Raw genomic sequence first — 23,660 nt, 5'->3', positions numbered from 1 at the left:
GAAAAGCACAAATGCCATTAACTCTGACTTTGCAAATGATTCACTGAAAAATTCTTTCCTTTGCTGGAAAGGATGACTATTGTGCATCTGAAAATGGGCACCATGGGATTGTGTTGCATACTGACCTGTTTTCTTATATTTGCCTGTCATCTGTGCAATTCAATTTGTGTTGGATATTGCTGAGAATCTCATTTCAAGATGAGGGCACAGATATTATTATAATCCTACTGAAAGCCTAAACCTGGAACAAATCCTGTGTTACATGGATTGCAACTTATCGAGGGCTGTGCAGCTAAGGTGAGGAAGACAGGAATGATGTGTTTGATGATTGCGTGGAATGCATTGCAAACTTGGGTTACGTTGCTTGATTTCATTCTACACCTTGAAATTCAGAAACAAGTGAGGCACCAGGTGGAAACCAACAGCTGTCTCTGTGGAAGAGGGGACATGGCTTCCTAATCTAACCATTTGAACTCTGCAAACATTCTGCTGGATCTGAACTGCCCTGTATACCAAGGCCAATTTGTATACTATATAAATTGGCATGCCCAGACTATGCAGTGGGGTCCAACCAGGACATTATATAGCTGCAGTGAAGCTTCGCCCCCATTATATAACTGCCTCTGTTATGCATTCTACTGCGAGGGTAATCACATTGTATGTAGCAACTCAGCAAAATAAGGACTAATTTGATCAAAATAAAGAGTTTAAAAACACAAATATGTGTCAGTGCAATCAGTAAATAATGAGAAATGAAATCCAGAAGTTGGCAAGAATCCCAAGTGGATGTCTTGGTGTGGTTGGGGAAGGGAATCTTTGTCAATGATGGCACACTGTGCATTAACACTGCAGCAGCTGCTGCACCTCTTACAAACTTAGTTTCTTAAGGTAGAGTTTAAAAAAAAGGGAATTGGATAATTGCATGAAAGGAGAGGCAAAGAAAAGCAGAGCTAAGGAAGTGGGCCCAAATGGCAAGTCTTTCAAAAAACTGGCAATGGTACGATGGCCTGAATGGACTGGCGATGTGTTGTGCACTGCTGATCGTCCATGGCTGGGTCAATACCTCTGCAGCCTTGCGAAATGTCACAGTGGAATTGCATTTCAATGAAACAAGCAGCACAAATCGATTAAGACTGTACAGTTTAACAATACTTGCAGCTTCCTCAGCGCTGCAACTGTGTTGAGTTTCTGTAGTGTAGTGGTGATCACGTTTGCCTCACACGCAAAAGGTCCCCAGTTCGAAACTGGGCAGAAACATTTTCAAAACCAACCCGAACATCTTCGCAAGAAATATGCAATCATTGACATTCCCCATGAACACAACACAATTTCTCAAAGCTCTCTTTCTCTTGCACATTGTGTGCACAATGCCTTGCACTCGCTCCTCTTTCTAGTCCTGATGCTGCAGAAAGTTCCTCAAAACCGAGCAGTGACACTTTATTTGGCTCAGATTAGAATAGAAACCTGCAACACGAGCTTGCTAAGTCACAGCGAATCTTAGTCTCATTTCAGACGAGGCAAAAGCACATCAGCAATTCACTTTCACCAGCTCCACAGTCGTTGAGACAGGGGCACGCTGCAATATTTTGACCCGCACTGTCCAATTACTCGCTGTCAGCAGCAAGTGGCGTCTGCTGCCTCAATCAACAGGTTACTGGCCATCTCGGGGAGGTAAAATAGCACAACCCGGGCCAAATCTCCCCAGAAACCAAGCACCGGCTCAGCAAAACGTAGGCACATGATATCCGGGTCACTGAACCTCCGAGCAGCTCTGACAGAACACCCAAGTGACTGAAACTTTCTTTGAGTTGCAATGATGAATCTCCGGTGGAAACAAGTTGGGGGAAATTGCTCCTCCTGAACATTTCTTCTTGTGTAAAAGGGGCAAAAATCCTTTTCAATTTAACCACTGCTGCAGCAGATTCTTGGTGTCTTAAGCACCTTGATAACCCAGCTCTTAACATGCAGCCGCAATTATGACAAGGGGTAAAGGTTCATGACACGCAGAGGGGGAAAATTTATTTAAGTTATGACAGTCGCTCACAGATTTAATAGCGTTTTGTTCAGTCAGTAACAGAGACATACCTGGATTTATTGATGCAGATTAACATAACTATTCAGCGTCACGCAGAGCCGCGAGGAGTACTTTGCCTCCCTTCAAGACGGACACAGCTGATTCTGTAACTGAAGCTAAGGAAACAGGCAGACCTGCCAAATTATCATTTTATTTTGTTCTTCATTCGGCAAGTAACAGGAACACTAACAAGGTGGCGTTGAAAATGAGATGCACTGCGGCTCCGCTCAATATCAAAGCGCTCCTTCATATTGAACCGAGGAAGAATATACATGAATAAAAGCAAAATACTGTGGATGCTGGAAATCTGAAAAAAAAACAAGAAATTCTGGAAATACTCAGCACGACTGGCAGCATCTGTGGAGACAGAAGCAGAGTTAACATTTCGGCTCAGTGACCCTTCTTCAGAACTGGCAAATATTAGAAACGTCAAAGGTTAGAAGCAAGTAAAGCGGGGGTGGAGCAAGAGATAACAAAGGAGAAGGTGTAGATTGGACAAGGCCACAGAATAGCTGACCAGAAGGTCATGGAGCAAAGGCAAACAATATGTTAATGGTGTGTTGAAAGACAAAGCATTAGTACAGAGAGGACTGTTAATGGACTGAAAATTGAACAGCAGCAAGTACAAACAGGAAAAAAAACAGTGGGTAAGCAAACTGAACAAACTAAGATGAAATAAAATAAACATACAAAAAAATGTAAAAAATGTAAAAATGAAAAATAACAAAAAATGAAAGTAAAATGGGGGCCCCGTCATGCTCTGGAATTATTGAACTCAATATTCAGTCCGGCACGCTCTCGTGTGCAGTGGTTCACACCGCAGCCTCACAGCTCCAGCGACCCGCTTTCAATTCTGGGCACTGCCTGCGTGGTGTTTGCAAGTTCTCCCTGTGTCTGCGTGGGATTCCTCTGGGTGCTCCGGTTTCCTCCCACATGCCAAAGACTGGCTGCTTGATAGGTTAATTGGCCATTATAAATTGCCCCTCGTATAGGGAGGTGGTAGGGAAATATAGGGAAGGTGGGGATGTGGTAGGAATATGGAATTCGTGTCGGATTAGTATAAATGGGTGGTCGATGGTCAGCACAGACTCGGTGGGCCGAAGGGCCTGTTTCACTGCTGCATCACCAAACTAAACTAATCGGTCAACGGGATGCTGTTTTTCGAGCTTGTGTTGATGTTCACTGGAACACTGAGGCAATCCCAGGATAGAGATGTGAGCATGAGAGCAGTGGGCAGTCTTGAAATGGCAAGCAACCGGAAGCTCAGGGTCCTGCTTGCGGACTGAGCCGATGTCTTCCGCAAAGCGGTCACCCAGTCTGCGTTTGGTCTCCCCAATAAACATGAATATACATGAATTGGATTTAGGCGCCAGTATGTTGCAAAACAAGAAGAAAGAAAAGCACAAATGCCATTAACTCTGACTTTGCAAATGATTCACTGAAAAATTCTTTCCTTTGCTGGAAAAGATGACTATTGTGCATCTGAAAATGGGCACCATGGGATTGTGTTGCATACTGACCTGTTTTCTTATATTTGCCTGTCATCTGTGCAATTCAATTTGTGTTGGATATTGCTGAGAATCTCATTTCAAGATGAGGGCACAGATATTATTATAATCCTACTGAAAGCCTAAACCTGGAACAAATCCTGTGTTACATGGATTGCAACTTATCGAGGGCTGTGCAGCTAAGGTGAGGAAGACAGGAATGATGTGTTTGATGATTGCGTGGAATGCATTGCAAACTTGGGTTACGTTGCTTGATTTCATTCTACACCTTGAAATTCAGAAACAAGTGAGGCACCAGGTGGAAACCAACAGCTGTCTCTGTGGAAGAGGGGACATGGCTTCCTAATCTAACCATTTGAACTCTGCAAACATTCTGCTGGATCTGAACTGCCCTGTATACCAAGGCCAATTTGTATACTATATAAATTGGCATGCCCAGACTATGCAGTGGGGTCCAACCAGGACATTATATAGCTGCAGTGAAGCTTCGCCCCCATTATATAACTGCCTCTGTTATGCATTCTACTGCGAGGGTAATCACATTGTATGTAGCAACTCAGCAAAATAAGGACTCATTTGATCAAAATAAAGAGTTTAAAAACACAAATATGTGTCAGTGCAATCAGTAAATAATGAGAAATGAAATCCAGAAGTTGGCAAGAATCCCAAGTGGATGTCTTGGTGTGGTTGGGGAAGGGAATCTTTGTCAATGATGGCACACTGTGCATTAACACTGCAGCAGCTGCTGCACCTCTTACAAACTTAGTTTCTTAAGGTAGAGTTTAAAAAAAAGGGAATTGGATAATTGCATGAAAGGAGAGGCAAAGAAAAGCAGAGCTAAGGAAGTGGGCCCAAATGGCAAGTCTTTCAAAAAACTGGCAATGGCACGATGGCCTGAATGGACTGGCGATGTGTTGTGCACTGCTGATCGTCCATGGCTGGGTCAATACCTCTGCAGCCTTGCGAAATGTCACAGTGGAATTGCATTTCAATGAAACAAGCAGCACAAATCGATTAAGACTGTACAGTTTAACAATACTTGTAGCTTCCTCAGCTCTGCAACTGTGTTGAGTTTCTGTAGTGTAGTGGTGATCACGTTTGCCTCACACGCAAAAGGTCCCCAGTTCGAAACTGGGCAGAAACATTTTCAAAACCAACCCGAACATCTTCGCAAGAAATGTGCAATCATTGACATTCCCCATTAACACAACACAATTTCTCAAAGCTCTCTTTCTCTTGCACATTGTGTGCACAATGCCTTGCACTCGCTCCTCTTTCTAGTCCTGATGCTGCAGAAAGTTCCTCAAAACCGAGCAGTGACACTTTATTTGGCTCAGATTAGAATAGAAACCTGCAACACGAGCTTGCTAAGTCACAGCGAATCTTAGTCTCATTTCAGACGAGGCAAAAGCACATCAGCAATTCACTTTCACCAGCTCCACAGTCGTTGAGACAGGGGCACGCTGCAATATTTTGACCCGCACTGTCCAATTACTCGCTGTCAGCAGCAAGTGGCGTCTGCTGCCTCAATCAACAGGTTACTGGCCATCTCGGGGAGGTAAAATAGCACAACCCGGGCCAAATCTCCCCAGAAACCAAGCACCGGCTCAGCAAAACGTAGGCACATGATATCCGGGTCACTGAACCTCCGAGCAGCTCTGACAGAACACCCAAGTGACTGAAACTTTCTTTGCGTTGCAATGATGAATCTCCGGTGGAAACAAGTTGGGGGAAATTGCTCCTCCTGAACATTTCTTCTTGTGTAAAAGGGGCAAAAATCCTTTTCAATTTAACCACTGCTGCAGCAGATTCTTGGTGTCTTAAGCACCTTGATAACCCAGCTCTTAACATGCAGCCGCAATTATGACAAGGGGTAAAGGTTCATGACACGCAGAGGGGGAAAATTTATTTAAGTTATGACAGTCGCTCACAGATTTAATAGCGTTTTGTTCAGTCAGTAACAGAGACATACCTGGATTTATTGATGCAGATTAACATAACTATTCAGCGTCACGCAGAGCCGCTAGGAGTACTTTGCCTCCCTTCAAGACGGACACAGCTGATTCTGTAACTGAAGCTAAGGAAACAGGCAGACCTGCCAAATTATCATTTTATTTTGTTCTTCATTCGGCAAGTAACAGGAACACTAACAAGGTGGCGTTGAAAATGAGATGCACTGCGGCTCCGCTCAATATCAAAGCGCTCCTTCATATTGAACCGAGGAAGAATATACATGAATAAAAGCAAAATACTGTGGATGCTGGAAATCTGAAAAAAAAAAACAAGAAATTCTGGAAATACTCAGCACGACTGGCAGCATCTGTGGAGACAGAAGCAGAGTTAACATTTCGGCTCAGTGACCCTTCTTCAGAACTGGCAAATATTAGAAACGTCAAAGGTTAGAAGCAAGTAAAGCGGGGGTGGAGCAAGAGATAACAAAGGAGAAGGTGTAGATTGGACAAGGCCACAGAATAGCTGACCAGAAGGTCATGGAGCAAAGGCAAACAATATGTTAATGGTGTGTTGAAAGACAAAGCATTAGTACAGAGAGGACTGTTAATGGACTGAAAATTGAACAGCAGCAAGTACAAACAGGAAAAAAAACAGTGGGTAAGCAAACTGAACAAACTAAGATGAAATAAAATAAACATACAAAAAAATGTAAAAAATGTAAAAATGAAAAATAACAAAAAATGAAAGTAAAATGGGGGCCCCGTCATGCTCTGGAATTATTGAACTCAATATTCAGTCCGGCACGCTCTCGTGTGCAGTGGTTCACACCGCAGCCTCACAGCTCCAGCGACCCGCTTTCAATTCTGGGCACTGCCTGCGTGGTGTTTGCAAGTTCTCCCTGTGTCTGCGTGGGATTCCTCTGGGTGCTCCGGTTTCCTCCCACATGCCAAAGACTGGCTGCTTGATAGGTTAATTGGCCATTATAAATTGCCCCTCGTATAGGGAGGTGGTAGGGAAATATAGGGAAGGTGGGGATGTGGTAGGAATATGGAATTCGTGTCGGATTAGTATAAATGGGTGGTCGATGGTCAGCACAGACTCGGTGGGCCGAAGGGCCTGTTTCACTGCTGCATCACCAAACTAAACTAATCGGTCAACGGGATGCTGTTTTTCGAGCTTGTGTTGATGTTCACTGGAACACTGAGGCAATCCCAGGATAGAGATGTGAGCATGAGAGCAGTGGGCAGTCTTGAAATGGCAAGCAACCGGAAGCTCAGGGTCCTGCTTGCGGACTGAGCCGATGTCTTCCGCAAAGCGGTCACCCAGTCTGCGTTTGGTCTCCCCAATAAACATGAATATACATGAATTGGATTTAGGCGCCAGTATGTTGCAAAACAAGAAGAAAGAAAAGCACAAATGCCATTAACTCTGACTTTGCAAATGATTCACTGAAAAATTCTTTCCTTTGCTGGAAAAGATGACTATTGTGCATCTGAAAATGGGCACCATGGGATTGTGTTGCATACTGACCTGTTTTCTTATATTTGCCTGTCATCTGTGCAATTCAATTTGTGTTGGATATTGCTGAGAATCTCATTTCAAGATGAGGGCACAGATATTATTATAATCCTACTGAAAGCCTAAACCTGGAACAAATCCTGTGTTACATGGATTGCAACTTATCGAGGGCTGTGCAGCTAAGGTGAGGAAGACAGGAATGATGTGTTTGATGATTGCGTGGAATGCATTGCAAACTTGGGTTACGTTGCTTGATTTCATTCTACACCTTGAAATTCAGAAACAAGTGAGGCACCAGGTGGAAACCAACAGCTGTCTCTGTGGAAGAGGGGACATGGCTTCCTAATCTAACCATTTGAACTCTGCAAACATTCTGCTGGATCTGAACTGCCCTGTATACCAAGGCCAATTTGTATACTATATAAATTGGCATGCCCAGACTATGCAGTGGGGTCCAACCAGGACATTATATAGCTGCAGTGAAGCTTCGCCCCCATTATATAACTGCCTCTGTTATGCATTCTACTGCGAGGGTAATCACATTGTATGTAGCAACTCAGCAAAATAAGGACTCATTTGATCAAAATAAAGAGTTTAAAAACACAAATATGTGTCAGTGCAATCAGTAAATAATGAGAAATGAAATCCAGAAGTTGGCAAGAATCCCAAGTGGATGTCTTGGTGTGGTTGGGGAAGGGAATCTTTGTCAATGATGGCACACTGTGCATTAACACTGCAGCAGCTGCTGCACCTCTTACAAACTTAGTTTCTTAAGGTAGAGTTTAAAAAAAAGGGAATTGGATAATTGCATGAAAGGAGAGGCAAAGAAAAGCAGAGCTAAGGAAGTGGGCCCAAATGGCAAGTCTTTGAAAAAACTGGCAATGGCACGATGGCCTGAATGGACTGGCGATGTGTTGTGCACTGCTGATCGTCCATGGCTGGGTCAATACCTCTGCAGCCTTGCGAAATGTCACAGTGGAATTGCATTTCAATGAAACAAGCAGCACAAATCGATTAAGACTGTACAGTTTAACAATACTTGTAGCTTCCTCAGCTCTGCAACTGTGTTGAGTTTCTGTAGTGTAGTGGTGATCACGTTTGCCTCACACGCAAAAGGTCCCCAGTTCGAAACTGGGCAGAAACATTTTCAAAACCAACCCGAACATCTTCGCAAGAAATGTGCAATCATTGACATTCCCCATTAACACAACACAATTTCTCAAAGCTCTCTTTCTCTTGCACATTGTGTGCACAATGCCTTGCACTCGCTCCTCTTTCTAGTCCTGATGCTGCAGAAAGTTCCTCAAAACCGAGCAGTGACACTTTATTTGGCTCAGATTAGAATAGAAACCTGCAACACGAGCTTGCTAAGTCACAGCGAATCTTAGTCTCATTTCAGACGAGGCAAAAGCACATCAGCAATTCACTTTCACCAGCTCCACAGTCGTTGAGACAGGGGCACGCTGCAATATTTTGACCCGCACTGTCCAATTACTCGCTGTCAGCAGCAAGTGGCGTCTGCTGCCTCAATCAACAGGTTACTGGCCATCTCGGGGAGGTAAAATAGCACAACCCGGGCCAAATCTCCCCAGAAACCAAGCACCGGCTCAGCAAAACGTAGGCACATGATATCCGGGTCACTGAACCTCCGAGCAGCTCTGACAGAACACCCAAGTGACTGAAACTTTCTTTGCGTTGCAATGATGAATCTCCGGTGGAAACAAGTTGGGGGAAATTGCTCCTCCTGAACATTTCTTCTTGTGTAAAAGGGGCAAAAATCCTTTTCAATTTAACCACTGCTGCAGCAGATTCTTGGTGTCTTAAGCACCTTGATAACCCAGCTCTTAACATGCAGCCGCAATTATGACAAGGGGTAAAGGTTCATGACACGCAGAGGGGGAAAATTTATTTAAGTTATGACAGTCGCTCACAGATTTAATAGCGTTTTGTTCAGTCAGTAACAGAGACATACCTGGATTTATTGATGCAGATTAACATAACTATTCAGCGTCACGCAGAGCCGCTAGGAGTACTTTGCCTCCCTTCAAGACGGACACAGCTGATTCTGTAACTGAAGCTAAGGAAACAGGCAGACCTGCCAAATTATCATTTTATTTTGTTCTTCATTCGGCAAGTAACAGGAACACTAACAAGGTGGCGTTGAAAATGAGATGCACTGCGGCTCCGCTCAATATCAAAGCGCTCCTTCATATTGAACCGAGGAAGAATATACATGAATAAAAGCAAAATACTGTGGATGCTGGAAATCTGAAAAAAAAAACAAGAAATTCTGGAAATACTCAGCACGACTGGCAGCATCTGTGGAGACAGAAGCAGAGTTAACATTTCGGCTCAGTGACCCTTCTTCAGAACTGGCAAATATTAGAAACGTCAAAGGTTAGAAGCAAGTAAAGCGGGGGTGGAGCAAGAGATAACAAAGGAGAAGGTGTAGATTGGACAAGGCCACAGAATAGCTGACCAGAAGGTCATGGAGCAAAGGCAAACAATATGTTAATGGTGTGTTGAAAGACAAAGCATTAGTACAGAGAGGACTGTTAATGGACTGAAAATTGAACAGCAGCAAGTACAAACAGGAAAAAAAACAGTGGGTAAGCAAACTGAACAAACTAAGATGAAATAAAATAAACATACAAAAAAATGTAAAAAATGTAAAAATGAAAAATAACAAAAAATGAAAGTAAAATGGGGGCCCCGTCATGCTCTGGAATTATTGAACTCAATATTCAGTCCGGCACGCTCTCGTGTGCAGTGGTTCACACCGCAGCCTCACAGCTCCAGCGACCCGCTTTCAATTCTGGGCACTGCCTGCGTGGTGTTTGCAAGTTCTCCCTGTGTCTGCGTGGGATTCCTCTGGGTGCTCCGGTTTCCTCCCACATGCCAAAGACTGGCTGCTTGATAGGTTAATTGGCCATTATAAATTGCCCCTCGTATAGGGAGGTGGTAGGGAAATATAGGGAAGGTGGGGATGTGGTAGGAATATGGAATTCGTGTCGGATTAGTATAAATGGGTGGTCGATGGTCAGCACAGACTCGGTGGGCCGAAGGGCCTGTTTCACTGCTGCATCACCAAACTAAACTAATCGGTCAACGGGATGCTGTTTTTCGAGCTTGTGTTGATGTTCACTGGAACACTGAGGCAATCCCAGGATAGAGATGTGAGCATGAGAGCAGTGGGCAATCTTGAAATGGCAAGCAACCGGAAGCTCAGGGTCCTGCTTGCGGACTGAGCCGATGTCTTCCGCAAAGCGGTCACCCAGTCTGCGTTTGGTCTCCCCAATAAACATGAATATACATGAATTGGATTTAGGCGCCAGTATGTTGCAAAACAAGAAGAAAGAAAAGCACAAATGCCATTAACTCTGACTTTGCAAATGATTCACTGAAAAATTCTTTCCTTTGCTGGAAAAGATGACTATTGTGCATCTGAAAATGGGCACCATGGGATTGTGTTGCATACTGACCTGTTTTCTTATATTTGCCTGTCATCTGTGCAATTCAATTTGTGTTGGATATTGCTGAGAATCTCATTTCAAGATGAGGGCACAGATATTATTATAATCCTACTGAAAGCCTAAACCTGGAACAAATCCTGTGTTACATGGATTGCAACTTATCGAGGGCTGTGCAGCTAAGGTGAGGAAGACAGGAATGATGTGTTTGATGATTGCGTGGAATGCATTGCAAACTTGGGTTACGTTGCTTGATTTCATTCTACACCTTGAAATTCAGAAACAAGTGAGGCACCAGGTGGAAACCAACAGCTGTCTCTGTGGAAGAGGGGACATGGCTTCCTAATCTAACCATTTGAACTCTGCAAACATTCTGCTGGATCTGAACTGCCCTGTATACCAAGGCCAATTTGTATACTATATAAATTGGCATGCCCAGACTATGCAGAGGACTCCAGGTGGGGTCCAACCAGGACATTATATAGCTGCAGTGAAGCTTCGCCCCCATTATATAACTGCCTCTGTTACGCATTCTACTGCGAGGGTAATCACATTGTATGTAGCATCTCAGCAAAATAAGGACTCATTTGATCAAAATAAAGAGTTTAAAAACACAAATATGTGTCAGTGCAATCAGTAAATAATGAGAAATGAAATCCAGAAGTTGGCAAGAATCCCAAGTGGATGTCTTGGTGTGGTTGGGGAAGGGAATCTTTGTCAATGATGGCACACTGTGCATTAACACTGCAGCAGCTGCTGCACCTCTTACAAACTTAGTTTCTTAAGGTAGAGTTTAAAAAAAAGGGAATTGGATAATTGCATGAAAGGAGAGGCAAAGAAAAGCAGAGCTAAGGAAGTGGGCCCAAATGGCAAGTCTTTCAAAAAACTGGCAATGGTACGATGGCCTGAATGGACTGGCGATGTGTTGTGCACTGCTGATCGTCCATGGCTGGGTCAATACCTCTGCAGCCTTGCGAAATGTCACAGTGGAATTGCATTTCAATGAAACAAGCAGCACAAATCGATTAAGACTGTACAGTTTAACAATACTTGCAGCTTCCTCAGCGCTGCAACTGTGTTGAGTTTCTGTAGTGTAGTGGTGATCACGTTTGCCTCACACGCAAAAGGTCCCCAGTTCGAAACTGGGCAGAAACATTTTCAAAACCAACCCGAACATCTTCGCAAGAAATGTGCAATCATTGACATTCCCCATTAACACAACACAATTTCTCAAAGCTCTCTTTCTCTTGCACATTGTGTGCACAATGCCTTGCACTCGCTCCTCTTTCTAGTCCTGATGCTGCAGAAAGTTCCTCAAAACCGAGCAGTGACACTTTATTTGGCTCAGATTAGAATAGAAACCTGCAACACGAGCTTGCTAAGTCACAGCGAATCTTAGTCTCATTTCAGACGAGGCAAAAGCACATCAGCAATTCACTTTCACCAGCTCCACAGTCGTTGAGACAGGGGCACGCTGCAATATTTTGACCCGCACTGTCCAATTACTCGCTGTCAGCAGCAAGTGGCGTCTGCTGCCTCAATCAACAGGTTACTGGCCATCTCGGGGAGGTAAAATAGCACAACCCGGGCCAAATCTCCCCAGAAACCAAGCACCGGCTCAGCAAAACGTAGGCACATGATATCCGGGTCACTGAACCTCCGAGCAGCTCTGACAGAACACCCAAGTGACTGAAACTTTCTTTGCGTTGCAATGATGAATCTCCGGTGGAAACAAGTTGGGGGAAATTGCTCCTCCTGAACATTTCTTCTTGTGTAAAAGGGGCAAAAATCCTTTTCAATTTAACCACTGCTGCAGCAGATTCTTGGTGTCTTAAGCACCTTGATAACCCAGCTCTTAACATGCAGCCGCAATTATGACAAGGGGTAAAGGTTCATGACACGCAGAGGGGGAAAATTTATTTAAGTTATGACAGTCGCTCACAGATTTAATAGCGTTTTGTTCAGTCAGTAACAGAGACATACCTGGATTTATTGATGCAGATTAACATAACTATTCAGCGTCACGCAGAGCCGCTGGAGTACTTTGCCTCCCTTCAAGACGGACACAGCTGATTCTGTAACTGAAGCTAAGGAAACAGGCAGACCTGCCAAATTATCATTTTATTTTGTTCTTCATTCGGCAAGTAACAGGAACACTAACAAGGTGGCGTTGAAAATGAGATGCACTGCGGCTCCGCTCAATATCAAAGCGCTCCTTCATATTGAACCGAGGAAGAATATACATGAATAAAAGCAAAATACTGTGGATGCTGGAAATCTGAAAAAAAAACAAGAAATTCTGGAAATACTCAGCACGACTGGCAGCATCTGTGGAGACAGAAGCAGAGTTAACATTTCGGCTCAGTGACCCTTCTTCAGAACTGGCAAATATTAGAAACGTCAAAGGTTAGAAGCAAGTAAAGCGGGGGTGGAGCAAGAGATAACAAAGGAGAAGGTGTAGATTGGACAAGGCCACAGAATAGCTGACCAGAAGGTTATGGAGCAAAGGCAAACAATATGTTAATGGTGTGTTGAAAGACAAAGCATTAGTACAGAGAGGACTGTTAATGGACTGAAAATTGAACAGCAGCAAGTACAAACAGGAAAAAAAACAGTGGGTAAGCAAACTGAACAAACTAAGATGAAATAAAATAAACATACAAAAAAATGTAAAAAATGTAAAAATGAAAAATAACAAAAAATGAAAGTAAAATGGGGGCCCCGTCATGCTCTGGAATTATTGAACTCAATATTCAGTCCGGCACGCTCTCGTGTGCAGTGGTTCACACCGCAGCCTCACAGCTCCAGCGACCCGCTTTCAATTCTGGGCACTGCCTGCGTGGTTTTTGCAAGTTCTCCCTGTGTCTGCGTGGGATTCCTCTGGGTGCTCCGGTTTCCTCCCACATGCCAAAGACTGGCTGCTTGATAGGTTAATTGGCCATTATAAATTGCCCCTCGTATAGGGAGGTGGTGGGGAAATATAGGGAAGGTGGGGATGTGGTAGGAATATGGAATTCGTGTCGGATTAGTATAAATGGGTGGTCGATGGTCAGCACAGACTCGGTGGGCCGAAGGGCCTGTTTCACTGCTGCATCACCAAACTAAACTAATCGGTCAACGGGATGCTGTTTTTCGAGCTTGTGTTGATGTTCACTGGAACACTGAGGCAATCCCAGGATAGAGATGTGAGCATGAGAGCAGTGGGCAGTCTTGAAATGGCAAGCAACCGGAAGCTCAGGGTCCTGCTTGCGGACTGAGCCGATGTCTTCCGCAAAGCGGTCACCCAGTCTGCGTTTGGTCTCCCCAATAAACATGAATATACATGAATTGGATTTAGGCGCCAGTATGTTGCAAAACAAGAAGAAAGAAAAGCACAAATGCCATTAACTCTGACTTTGCAAATGATTCACTGAAAAATTCTTTCCTTTGCTGGAAAAGATGACTATTGTGCATCTGAAAATGGGCACCATGGGATTGTGTTGCATACTGACCTGTTTTCTTATATTTGCCTGTCATCTGTGCAATTCAATTTGTGTTGGATATTGCTGAGAATCTCATTTCAAGATGAGGGCACAGATATTATTATAATCCTACTGAAAGCCTAAACCTGGAACAAATCCTGTGTTACATGGATTGCAACTTATCGAGGGCTGTGCAGCTAAGGTGAGGAAGACAGGAATGATGTGTTTGATGATTGCGTGGAATGCATTGCAAACTTGGGTTACGTTGCTTGATTTCATTCTACACCTTGAAATTCAGAAACAAGTGAGGCACCAGGTGGAAACCAACAGCTGTCTCTGTGGAAGAGGGGACATGGCTTCCTAATCTAACCATTTGAACTCTGCAAACATTCTGCTGGATCTGAACTGCCCTGTATACCAAGGCCAATTTGTATACTATATAAATTGGCATGCCCAGACTATGCAGTGGGGTCCAACCAGGACATTATATAGCTGCAGTGAAGCTTCGCCCCCATTATATAACTGCCTCTGTTATGCATTCTACTGCGAGGGTAATCACATTGTATGTAGCAACTCAGCAAAATAAGGACTCATTTGATCAAAATAAAGAGTTTAAAAACACAAATATGTGTCAGTGCAATCAGTAAATAATGAGAAATGAAATCCAGAAGTTGGCAAGAATCCCAAGTGGATGTCTTGGTGTGGTTGGGGAAGGGAATCTTTGTCAATGATGGCACACTGTGCATTAACACTGCAGCAGCTGCTGCACCTCTTACAAACTTAGTTTCTTAAGGTAGAGTTTAAAAAAAAGGGAATTGGATAATTGCATGAAAGGAGAGGCAAAGAAAAGCAGAGCTAAGGAAGTGGGCCCAAATGGCAAGTCTTTCAAAAAACTGGCAATGGCACGATGGCCTGAATGGACTGGCGATGTGTTGTGCACTGCTGATCGTCCATGGCTGGGTCAATACCTCTGCAGCCTTGCGAAATGTCACAGTGGAATTGCATTTCAATGAAACAAGCAGCACAAATCGATTAAGACTGTACAGTTTAACAATACTTGTAGCTTCCTCAGCTCTGCAACTGTGTTGAGTTTCTGTAGTGTAGTGGTGATCACGTTTGCCTCACACGCAAAAGGTCCCCAGTTCGAAACTGGGCAGAAACATTTTCAAAACCAACCCGAACATCTTCGCAAGAAATGTGCAATCATTGACATTCCCCATTAACACAACACAATTTCTCAAAGCTCTCTTTCTCTTGCACATTGTGTGCACAATGCCTTGCACTCGCTCCTCTTTCTAGTCCTGATGCTGCAGAAAGTTCCTCAAAACCGAGCAGTGACACTTTATTTGGCTCAGATTAGAATAGAAACCTGCAACACGAGCTTGCTAAGTCACAGCGAATCTTAGTCTCATTTCAGACGAGGCAAAAGCACATCAGCAATTCACTTTCACCAGCTCCACAGTCGTTGAGACAGGGGCACGCTGCAATATTTTGACCCGCACTGTCCAATTACTCGCTGTCAGCAGCAAGTGGCGTCTGCTGCCTCAATCAACAGGTTACTGGCCATCTCGGGGAGGTAAAATAGCACAACCCGGGCCAAATCTCCCCAGAAACCAAGCACCGGCTCAGCAAAACGTAGGCACATGATATCCGGGTCACTGAACCTCCGAGCAGCTCTGACAGAACACCCAAGTGACTGAAACTTTCTTTGCGTTGCAATGATGAATCTCCGGTGGAAACAAGTTGGGGGAAATTGCTCCTCCTGAACATTTCTTCTTGTGTAAAAGGGGCAAAAATCCTTTTCAATTTAACCACTGCTGCAGCAGATTCTTGGTGTCTTAAGCACCTTGATAACCCAGCTCTTAACATGCAGCCGCAATTATGACAAGGGGTAAAGGTTCATGACACGCAGAGGGGGAAAATTTATTTAAGTTATGACAGTCGCTCACAGATTTAATAGCGTTTTGTTCAGTCAGTAACAGAGACATACCTGGATTTATTGATGCAGATTAACATAACTATTCAGCGTCACGCAGAGCCGCTAGGAGTACTTTGCCTCCCTTAAAGACGGACACAGCTGATTCTGTAACTGAAGCTAAGGAAACAGGCAGACCTGCCAAATTATCATTTTATTTTGTTCTTCATTCGGCAAGTAACAGGAACACTAACAAGGTGGCGTTGAAAATGAGATGCACTGCGGCTCCGCTCAATATCAAAGCGCTCCTTCATATTGAACCGAGGAAGAATATAATTGAATAAAAGCAAAATACTGTGGATGCTGGAAATCTGAAATAAAAACAAGAAATTCTGGAAATACTCAGCACGACTGGCAGCATCTGTGGAGACAGAAGCAGAGTTAACATTTCGGCTCAGTGACCCTTCTTCAGAACTGGCAAATATTAGAAATGTCAAAGGTTAGAAGCAAGTAAAGCGGGTGTGGAGCAAGAGATAACAAAGGAGAAGGTGTAGATTGGACAAGGCCACAGAATAGCTGACCAGAAGGTCATGGAGCAAAGGCAAACAATATGTTAATGGTGTGTTGAAAGACAAAGCATTAGTACAGAGAGGACTGTTAATGGACTGAAAATTGAACAGCAGCAAGTACAAACAGGAAAAAAAACAGTGGGTAAGCAAACTGAACAAACTAAGATGAAATAAAATAAACATACAAAAAAATGTAAAAAATGTAAAAATGAAAAATAACAAAAAATGAAAGTAAAATGGGGGCCCCGTCATGCTCTGGAATTATTGAACTCAATATTCAGTCCGGCACGCTCTCGTGTGCAGTGGTTCACACCGCAGCCTCACAGCTCCAGCGACCCGCTTTCAATTCTGGGCACTGCCTGCGTGGTTTTTGCAAGTTCTCCCTGTGTCTGCGTGGGATTCCTCTGGGTGCTCCGGTTTCCTCCCACATGCCAAAGACTGGCTGCTTGATAGGTTAATTGGCCATTATAAATTGCCCCTCGTATAGGGAGGTGGTGGGGAAATATAGGGAAGGTGGGGATGTGGTAGGAATATGGAATTCGTGTCGGATTAGTATAAATGGGTGGTCGATGGTCAGCACAGACTCGGTGGGCCGAAGGGCCTGTTTCACTGCTGTATCACCAAACTAAACTAATCGGTCAACGGGATGCTGTTTTTCGAGCTTGTGTTGATGTTCACTGGAACACTGAGGCAATCCCAGGATAGAGATGTGAGCATGAGAGCAGTGGGCAGTCTTGAAATGGCAAGCAACCGGAAGCTCAGGGTCCTGCTTGCGGACTGAGCCGACGTATTCCGCAAAGCGGTCACCCAGTCTGCGTTTGGTCTCCTCAATAAACATGAATATACATGAATTGGATTTAGGCGCCAGTATGTTTGAAAACAAGAAGAAAGAAAAGCACAAATGCCATTAACTCTGACTTTGCAAATGATTCACTGAAAAATTCTTTCATTTGCTGGAAAAGATGACTATTGTGCATCTGAAAATGGGCACCATGGAATTGTGTTGCATACTGACCTGTTTTCCTATATTTGCCTGTCATCTATGCAATTCAATTTGTGTTGGATATTGCTGAGAATCTCATTTCAAGATGAGGGCACAGATATTATTATAATACGGCTGAAAGCCTAAACCTGGAACAAATACTGTGTTACATGGATTGCAACGTTTCGAGGGCTGTGCAGCTAAGGTGAGGAAGACAGGAATGATGTGTTTGATGATTGCGTGGAATGCATTGCAAACTTGGGTTACGTTGCTTGATTTCATTCTACACCTTGAAATTCAGAAACAAGTGAGGCACCAGGTGGAAACCAACAGCTGTCTCTGTGGAAGAGGGGACATGGCTTCCTAATCTAACCATTTGAACTCTGCAAACATTCTGCTGGATCTGAACTGCCCTGTATACCAAGGCCAATTTGTATACTATATAAATTGGCATGCCCAGACTATGCAGAGGACTCCAGGTGGGGTCCAACCAGGACATTATATAGCTGCAGTGAAGCTTCGCCCCCATTATATAACTGCCTCTGTTACGCATTCTACTGCGAGGGTAATCACATTGTATGTAGCATCTCAGCAAAATAAGGACTCATTTGATCAAAATAAAGAGTTTAAAAACACAAATATGTGTCAGTGCAATCAGTAAATAATGAGAAATGAAATCCAGAAGTTGGCAAGAATCCCAAGTGGATGTCTTGGTGTGGTTGGGGAAGGGAATCTTTGTCAATGATGGCACACTGTGCATTAACACTGCAGCAGCTGCTGCACCTCTTACAAACTTAGTTTCTTAAGGTAGAGTTTAAAAAAAAGGGAATTGGATAATTGCATGAAAGGAGAGGCAAAGAAAAGCAGAGCTAAGGAAGTGGGCCCAAATGGCAAGTCTTTCAAAAAACTGGCAATGGTACGATGGCCTGAATGGACTGGCGATGTGTTGTGCACTGCTGATCGTCCATGGCTGGGTCAATACCTCTGCAGCCTTGCGAAATGTCACAGTGGAATTGCATTTCAATGAAACAAGCAGCACAAATCGATTAAGACTGTACAGTTTAACAATACTTGCAGCTTCCTCAGCGCTGCAACTGTGTTGAGTTTCTGTAGTGTAGTGGTGATCACGTTTGCCTCACACGCAAAAGGTCCCCAGTTCGAAACTGGGCAGAAACATTTTCAAAACCAACCCGAACATCTTCGCAAGAAATGTGCAATCATTGACATTCCCCATGAACACAACACAATTTCTCAAAGCTCTCTTTCTCTTGCACATTGTGTGCACAATGCCTTGCACTCGCTCCTCTTTCTAGTCCTGATGCTGCAGAAAGTTCCTCAAAACCGAGCAGTGACACTTTATTTGGCTCAGATTAGAATAGAAACCTGCAACACGAGCTTGCTAAGTCACAGCGAATCTTAGTCTCATTTCAGACGAGGCAAAAGCACATCAGCAATTCACTTTCACCAGCTCCACAGTCGTTGAGACAGGGGCACGCTGCAATATTTTGACCCGCACTGTCCAATTACTCGCTGTCAGCAGCAAGTGGCGTCTGCTGCCTGAATCAACAGGTTACTGGCCATCTCGGGGAGGTAAAATAGCACAACCCGGGCCAAATCTCCCCAGAAACCAAGCACCGGCTCAGCAAAACGTAGGCACATGATATCCGGGTCACTGAACCTCCGAGCAGCTCTGACAGAACACCCAAGTGACTGAAACTTTCTTTGCGTTGCAATGATGAATCTCCGGTGGAAACAAGTTGGGGGAAATTGCTCCTCCTGAACATTTCTTCTTGTGTAAAAGGGGCAAAAATCCTTTTCAATTTAACCACTGCTGCAGCAGATTCTTGGTGTCTTAAGCACCTTGATAACCCAGCTCTTAACATGCAGCCGCAATTATGACAAGGGGTAAAGGTTCATGACACGCAGAGGGGGAAAATTTATTTAAGTTATGACAGTCGCTCACAGATTTAATAGCGTTTTGTTCAGTCAGTAACAGAGACATACCTGGATTTATTGATGCAGATTAACATAACTATTCAGCGTCACGCAGAGCCGCTGGAGTACTTTGCCTCCCTTCAAGACGGACACAGCTGATTCTGTAACTGAAGCTAAGGAAACAGGCAGACCTGCCAAATTATCATTTTATTTTGTTCTTCATTCGGCAAGTAACAGGAACACTAACAAGGTGGCGTTGAAAATGAGATGCACTGCGGCTCCGCTCAATATCAAAGCGCTCCTTCATATTGAACCGAGGAAGAATATACATGAATAAAAGCAAAATACTGTGGATGCTGGAAATCTGAAAAAAAAACAAGAAATTCTGGAAATACTCAGCACGACTGGCAGCATCTGTGGAGACAGAAGCAGAGTTAACATTTCGGCTCAGTGACCCTTCTTCAGAACTGGCAAATATTAGAAACGTCAAAGGTTAGAAGCAAGTAAAGCGGGGGTGGAGCAAGAGATAACAAAGGAGAAGGTGTAGATTGGACAAGGCCACAGAATAGCTGACCAGAAGGTTATGGAGCAAAGGCAAACAATATGTTAATGGTGTGTTGAAAGACAAAGCATTAGTACAGAGAGGACTGTTAATGGACTGAAAATTGAACAGCAGCAAGTACAAACAGGAAAAAAAACAGTGGGTAAGCAAACTGAACAAACTAAGATGAAATAAAATAAACATACAAAAAAATGTAAAAAATGTAAAAATGAAAAATAACAAAAAATGAAAGTAAAATGGGGGCCCCGTCATGCTCTGGAATTATTGAACTCAATATTCAGTCCGGCACGCTCTCGTGTGCAGTGGTTCACACCGCAGCCTCACAGCTCCAGCGACCCGCTTTCAATTCTGGGCACTGCCTGCGTGGTTTTTGCAAGTTCTCCCTGTGTCTGCGTGGGATTCCTCTGGGTGCTCCGGTTTCCTCCCACATGCCAAAGACTGGCTGCTTGATAGGTTAATTGGCCATTATAAATTGCCCCTCGTATAGGGAGGTGGTGGGGAAATATAGGGAAGGTGGGGATGTGGTAGGAATATGGAATTCGTGTCGGATTAGTATAAATGGGTGGTCGATGGTCAGCACAGACTCGGTGGGCCGAAGGGCCTGTTTCACTGCTGCATCACCAAACTAAACTAATCGGTCAACGGGATGCTGTTTTTCGAGCTTGTGTTGATGTTCACTGGAACACTGAGGCAATCCCAGGATAGAGATGTGAGCATGAGAGCAGTGGGCAGTCTTGAAATGGCAAGCAACCGGAAGCTCAGGGTCCTGCTTGCGGACTGAGCCGATGTCTTCCGCAAAGCGGTCACCCAGTCTGCGTTTGGTCTCCCCAATAAACATGAATATACATGAATTGGATTTAGGCGCCAGTATGTTGCAAAACAAGAAGAAAGAAAAGCACAAATGCCATTAACTCTGACTTTGCAAATGATTCACTGAAAAATTCTTTCCTTTGCTGGAAAAGATGACTATTGTGCATCTGAAAATGGGCACCATGGGATTGTGTTGCATACTGACCTGTTTTCTTATATTTGCCTGTCATCTGTGCAATTCAATTTGTGTTGGATATTGCTGAGAATCTCATTTCAAGATGAGGGCACAGATATTATTATAATCCTACTGAAAGCCTAAACCTGGAACAAATCCTGTGTTACATGGATTGCAACTTATCGAGGGCTGTGCAGCTAAGGTGAGGAAGACAGGAATGATGTGTTTGATGATTGCGTGGAATGCATTGCAAACTTGGGTTACGTTGCTTGATTTCATTCTACACCTTGAAATTCAGAAACAAGTGAGGCACCAGGTGGAAACCAACAGCTGTCTCTGTGGAAGAGGGGACATGGCTTCCTAATCTAACCATTTGAACTCTGCAAACATTCTGCTGGATCTGAACTGCCCTGTATACCAAGGCCAATTTGTATACTATATAAATTGGCATGCCCAGACTATGCAGTGGGGTCCAACCAGGACATTATATAGCTGCAGTGAAGCTTCGCCCCCATTATATAACTGCCTCTGTTATGCATTCTACTGCGAGGGTAATCACATTGTATGTAGCAACTCAGCAAAATAAGGACTCATTTGATCAAAATAAAGAGTTTAAAAACACAAATATGTGTCAGTGCAATCAGTAAATAATGAGAAATGAAATCCAGAAGTTGGCAAGAATCCCAAGTGGATGTCTTGGTGTGGTTGGGGAAGGGAATCTTTGTCAATGATGGCACACTGTGCATTAACACTGCAGCAGCTGCTGCACCTCTTACAAACTTAGTTTCTTAAGGTAGAGTTTAAAAAAAAGGGAATTGGATAATTGCATGAAAGGAGAGGCAAAGAAAAGCAGAGCTAAGGAAGTGGGCCCAAATGGCAAGTCTTTCAAAAAACTGGCAATGGCACGATGGCCTGAATGGACTGGCGATGTGTTGTGCACTGCTGATCGTCCATGGCTGGGTCAATACCTCTGCAGCCTTGCGAAATGTCACAGTGGAATTGCATTTCAATGAAACAAGCAGCACAAATCGATTAAGACTGTACAGTTTAACAATACTTGTAGCTTCCTCAGCTCTGCAACTGTGTTGAGTTTCTGTAGTGTAGTGGTGATCACGTTTGCCTCACACGCAAAAGGTCCCCAGTTCGAAACTGGGCAGAAACATTTTCAAAACCAACCCGAACATCTTCGCAAGAAATGTGCAATCATTGACATTCCCCATTAACACAACACAATTTCTCAAAGCTCTCTTTCTCTTGCACATTGTGTGCACAATGCCTTGCACTCGCTCCTCTTTCTAGTCCTGATGCTGCAGAAAGTTCCTCAAAACCGAGCAGTGACACTTTATTTGGCTCAGATTAGAATAGAAACCTGCAACACGAGCTTGCTAAGTCACAGCGAATCTTAGTCTCATTTCAGACGAGGCAAAAGCACATCAGCAATTCACTTTCACCAGCTCCACAGTCGTTGAGACAGGGGCACGCTGCAATATTTTGACCCGCACTGTCCAATTACTCGCTGTCAGCAGCAAGTGGCGTCTGCTGCCTCAATCAACAGGTTACTGGCCATCTCGGGGAGGTAAAATAGCACAACCCGGGCCAAATCTCCCCAGAAACCAAGCACCGGCTCAGCAAAACGTAGGCACATGATATCCGGGTCACTGAACCTCCGAGCAGCTCTGACAGAACACCCAAGTGACTGAAACTTTCTTTGCGTTGCAATGATGAATCTCCGGTGGAAACAAGTTGGGGGAAATTGCTCCTCCTGAACATTTCTTCTTGTGTAAAAGGGGCAAAAATCCTTTTCAATTTAACCACTGCTGCAGCAGATTCTTGGTGTCTTAAGCACCTTGATAACCCAGCTCTTAACATGCAGCCGCAATTATGACAAGGGGTAAAGGTTCATGACACGCAGAGGGGGAAAATTTATTTAAGTTATGACAGTCGCTCACAGATTTAATAGCGTTTTGTTCAGTCAGTAACAGAGACATACCTGGATTTATTGATGCAGATTAACATAACTATTCAGCGTCACGCAGAGCCGCTAGGAGTACTTTGCCTCCCTTCAAGACGGACACAGCTGATTCTGTAACTGAAGCTAAGGAAACAGGCAGACCTGCCAAATTATCATTTTATTTTGTTCTTCATTCGGCAAGTAACAGGAACACTAACAAGGTGGCGTTGAAAATGAGATGCACTGCGGCTCCGCTCAATATCAAAGCGCTCCTTCATATTGAACCGAGGAAGAATATACATGAATAAAAGCAAAATACTGTGGATGCTGGAAATCTGAAAAAAAAAACAAGAAATTCTGGAAGTACTCAGCACGACTGGCAGCATCTGTGGAGACAGAAGCAGAGTTAACATTTCGGCTCAGTGACCCTTCTTCAGAACTGGCAAATATTAGAAACGTCAAAGGTTAGAAGCAAGTAAAGCGGGGGTGGAGCAAGAGATAACAAAGGAGAAGGTGTAGATTGGACAAGGCCACAGAATAGCTGACCAGAAGGTCATGGAGCAAAGGCAAACAATATGTTAATGGTGTGTTGAAAGACAAAGCATTAGTACAGAGAGGACTGTTAATGGACTGAAAATTGAACAGCAGCAAGTACAAACAGGAAAAAAAACAGTGGGTAAGCAAACTGAACAAACTAAGATGAAATAAAATAAACATACAAAAAAATGTAAAAAATGTAAAAATGAAAAATAACAAAAAATGAAAGTAAAATGGGGG

The 23,660-nt window shown here is 43.8% G+C and overlaps 7 non-coding genes across 7 annotated transcripts; all 7 read left to right on the top strand.

Moving 5' to 3' along the window:
- The first annotated feature begins 1,184 nt into the window (after positions 1 to 1,184).
- On the top strand, positions 1,185 to 1,257 carry trnav-cac (transfer RNA valine (anticodon CAC)). The gene has a single exon. It is a non-coding gene; the product is annotated as a tRNA-Val (tRNA).
- A 3,396-nt stretch (positions 1,258 to 4,653) lies between these two features.
- Positions 4,654 to 4,726, top strand: trnav-cac (transfer RNA valine (anticodon CAC)). The gene has a single exon. It is a non-coding gene; the product is annotated as a tRNA-Val (tRNA).
- A 3,398-nt stretch (positions 4,727 to 8,124) lies between these two features.
- trnav-cac (transfer RNA valine (anticodon CAC)) lies at positions 8,125 to 8,197 on the top strand. The gene has a single exon. It is a non-coding gene; the product is annotated as a tRNA-Val (tRNA).
- A 3,408-nt stretch (positions 8,198 to 11,605) lies between these two features.
- On the top strand, positions 11,606 to 11,678 carry trnav-cac (transfer RNA valine (anticodon CAC)). Its single transcript has one exon. It is a non-coding gene; the product is annotated as a tRNA-Val (tRNA).
- Positions 11,679 to 15,073: 3,395 nt separating this feature from the next.
- On the top strand, positions 15,074 to 15,146 carry trnav-cac (transfer RNA valine (anticodon CAC)). Its single transcript has one exon. It is a non-coding gene; the product is annotated as a tRNA-Val (tRNA).
- Positions 15,147 to 18,553: 3,407 nt separating this feature from the next.
- Positions 18,554 to 18,626, top strand: trnav-cac (transfer RNA valine (anticodon CAC)). Its single transcript has one exon. It is a non-coding gene; the product is annotated as a tRNA-Val (tRNA).
- Positions 18,627 to 22,021: 3,395 nt separating this feature from the next.
- On the top strand, positions 22,022 to 22,094 carry trnav-cac (transfer RNA valine (anticodon CAC)). Its single transcript has one exon. It is a non-coding gene; the product is annotated as a tRNA-Val (tRNA).
- Positions 22,095 to 23,660: the final 1,566 nt, after the last annotated feature.

The sequence above is a fragment of the Heterodontus francisci genome, chromosome 22 (genome assembly GCF_036365525.1).
Source record: "Heterodontus francisci isolate sHetFra1 chromosome 22, sHetFra1.hap1, whole genome shotgun sequence".
NCBI classification, from domain to species: Eukaryota; Metazoa; Chordata; class Chondrichthyes; order Heterodontiformes; family Heterodontidae; genus Heterodontus; species Heterodontus francisci.
Note: the sequence above shows the minus strand (reverse complement) of the source record. Positions and strands in the feature narration are given on the sequence as shown.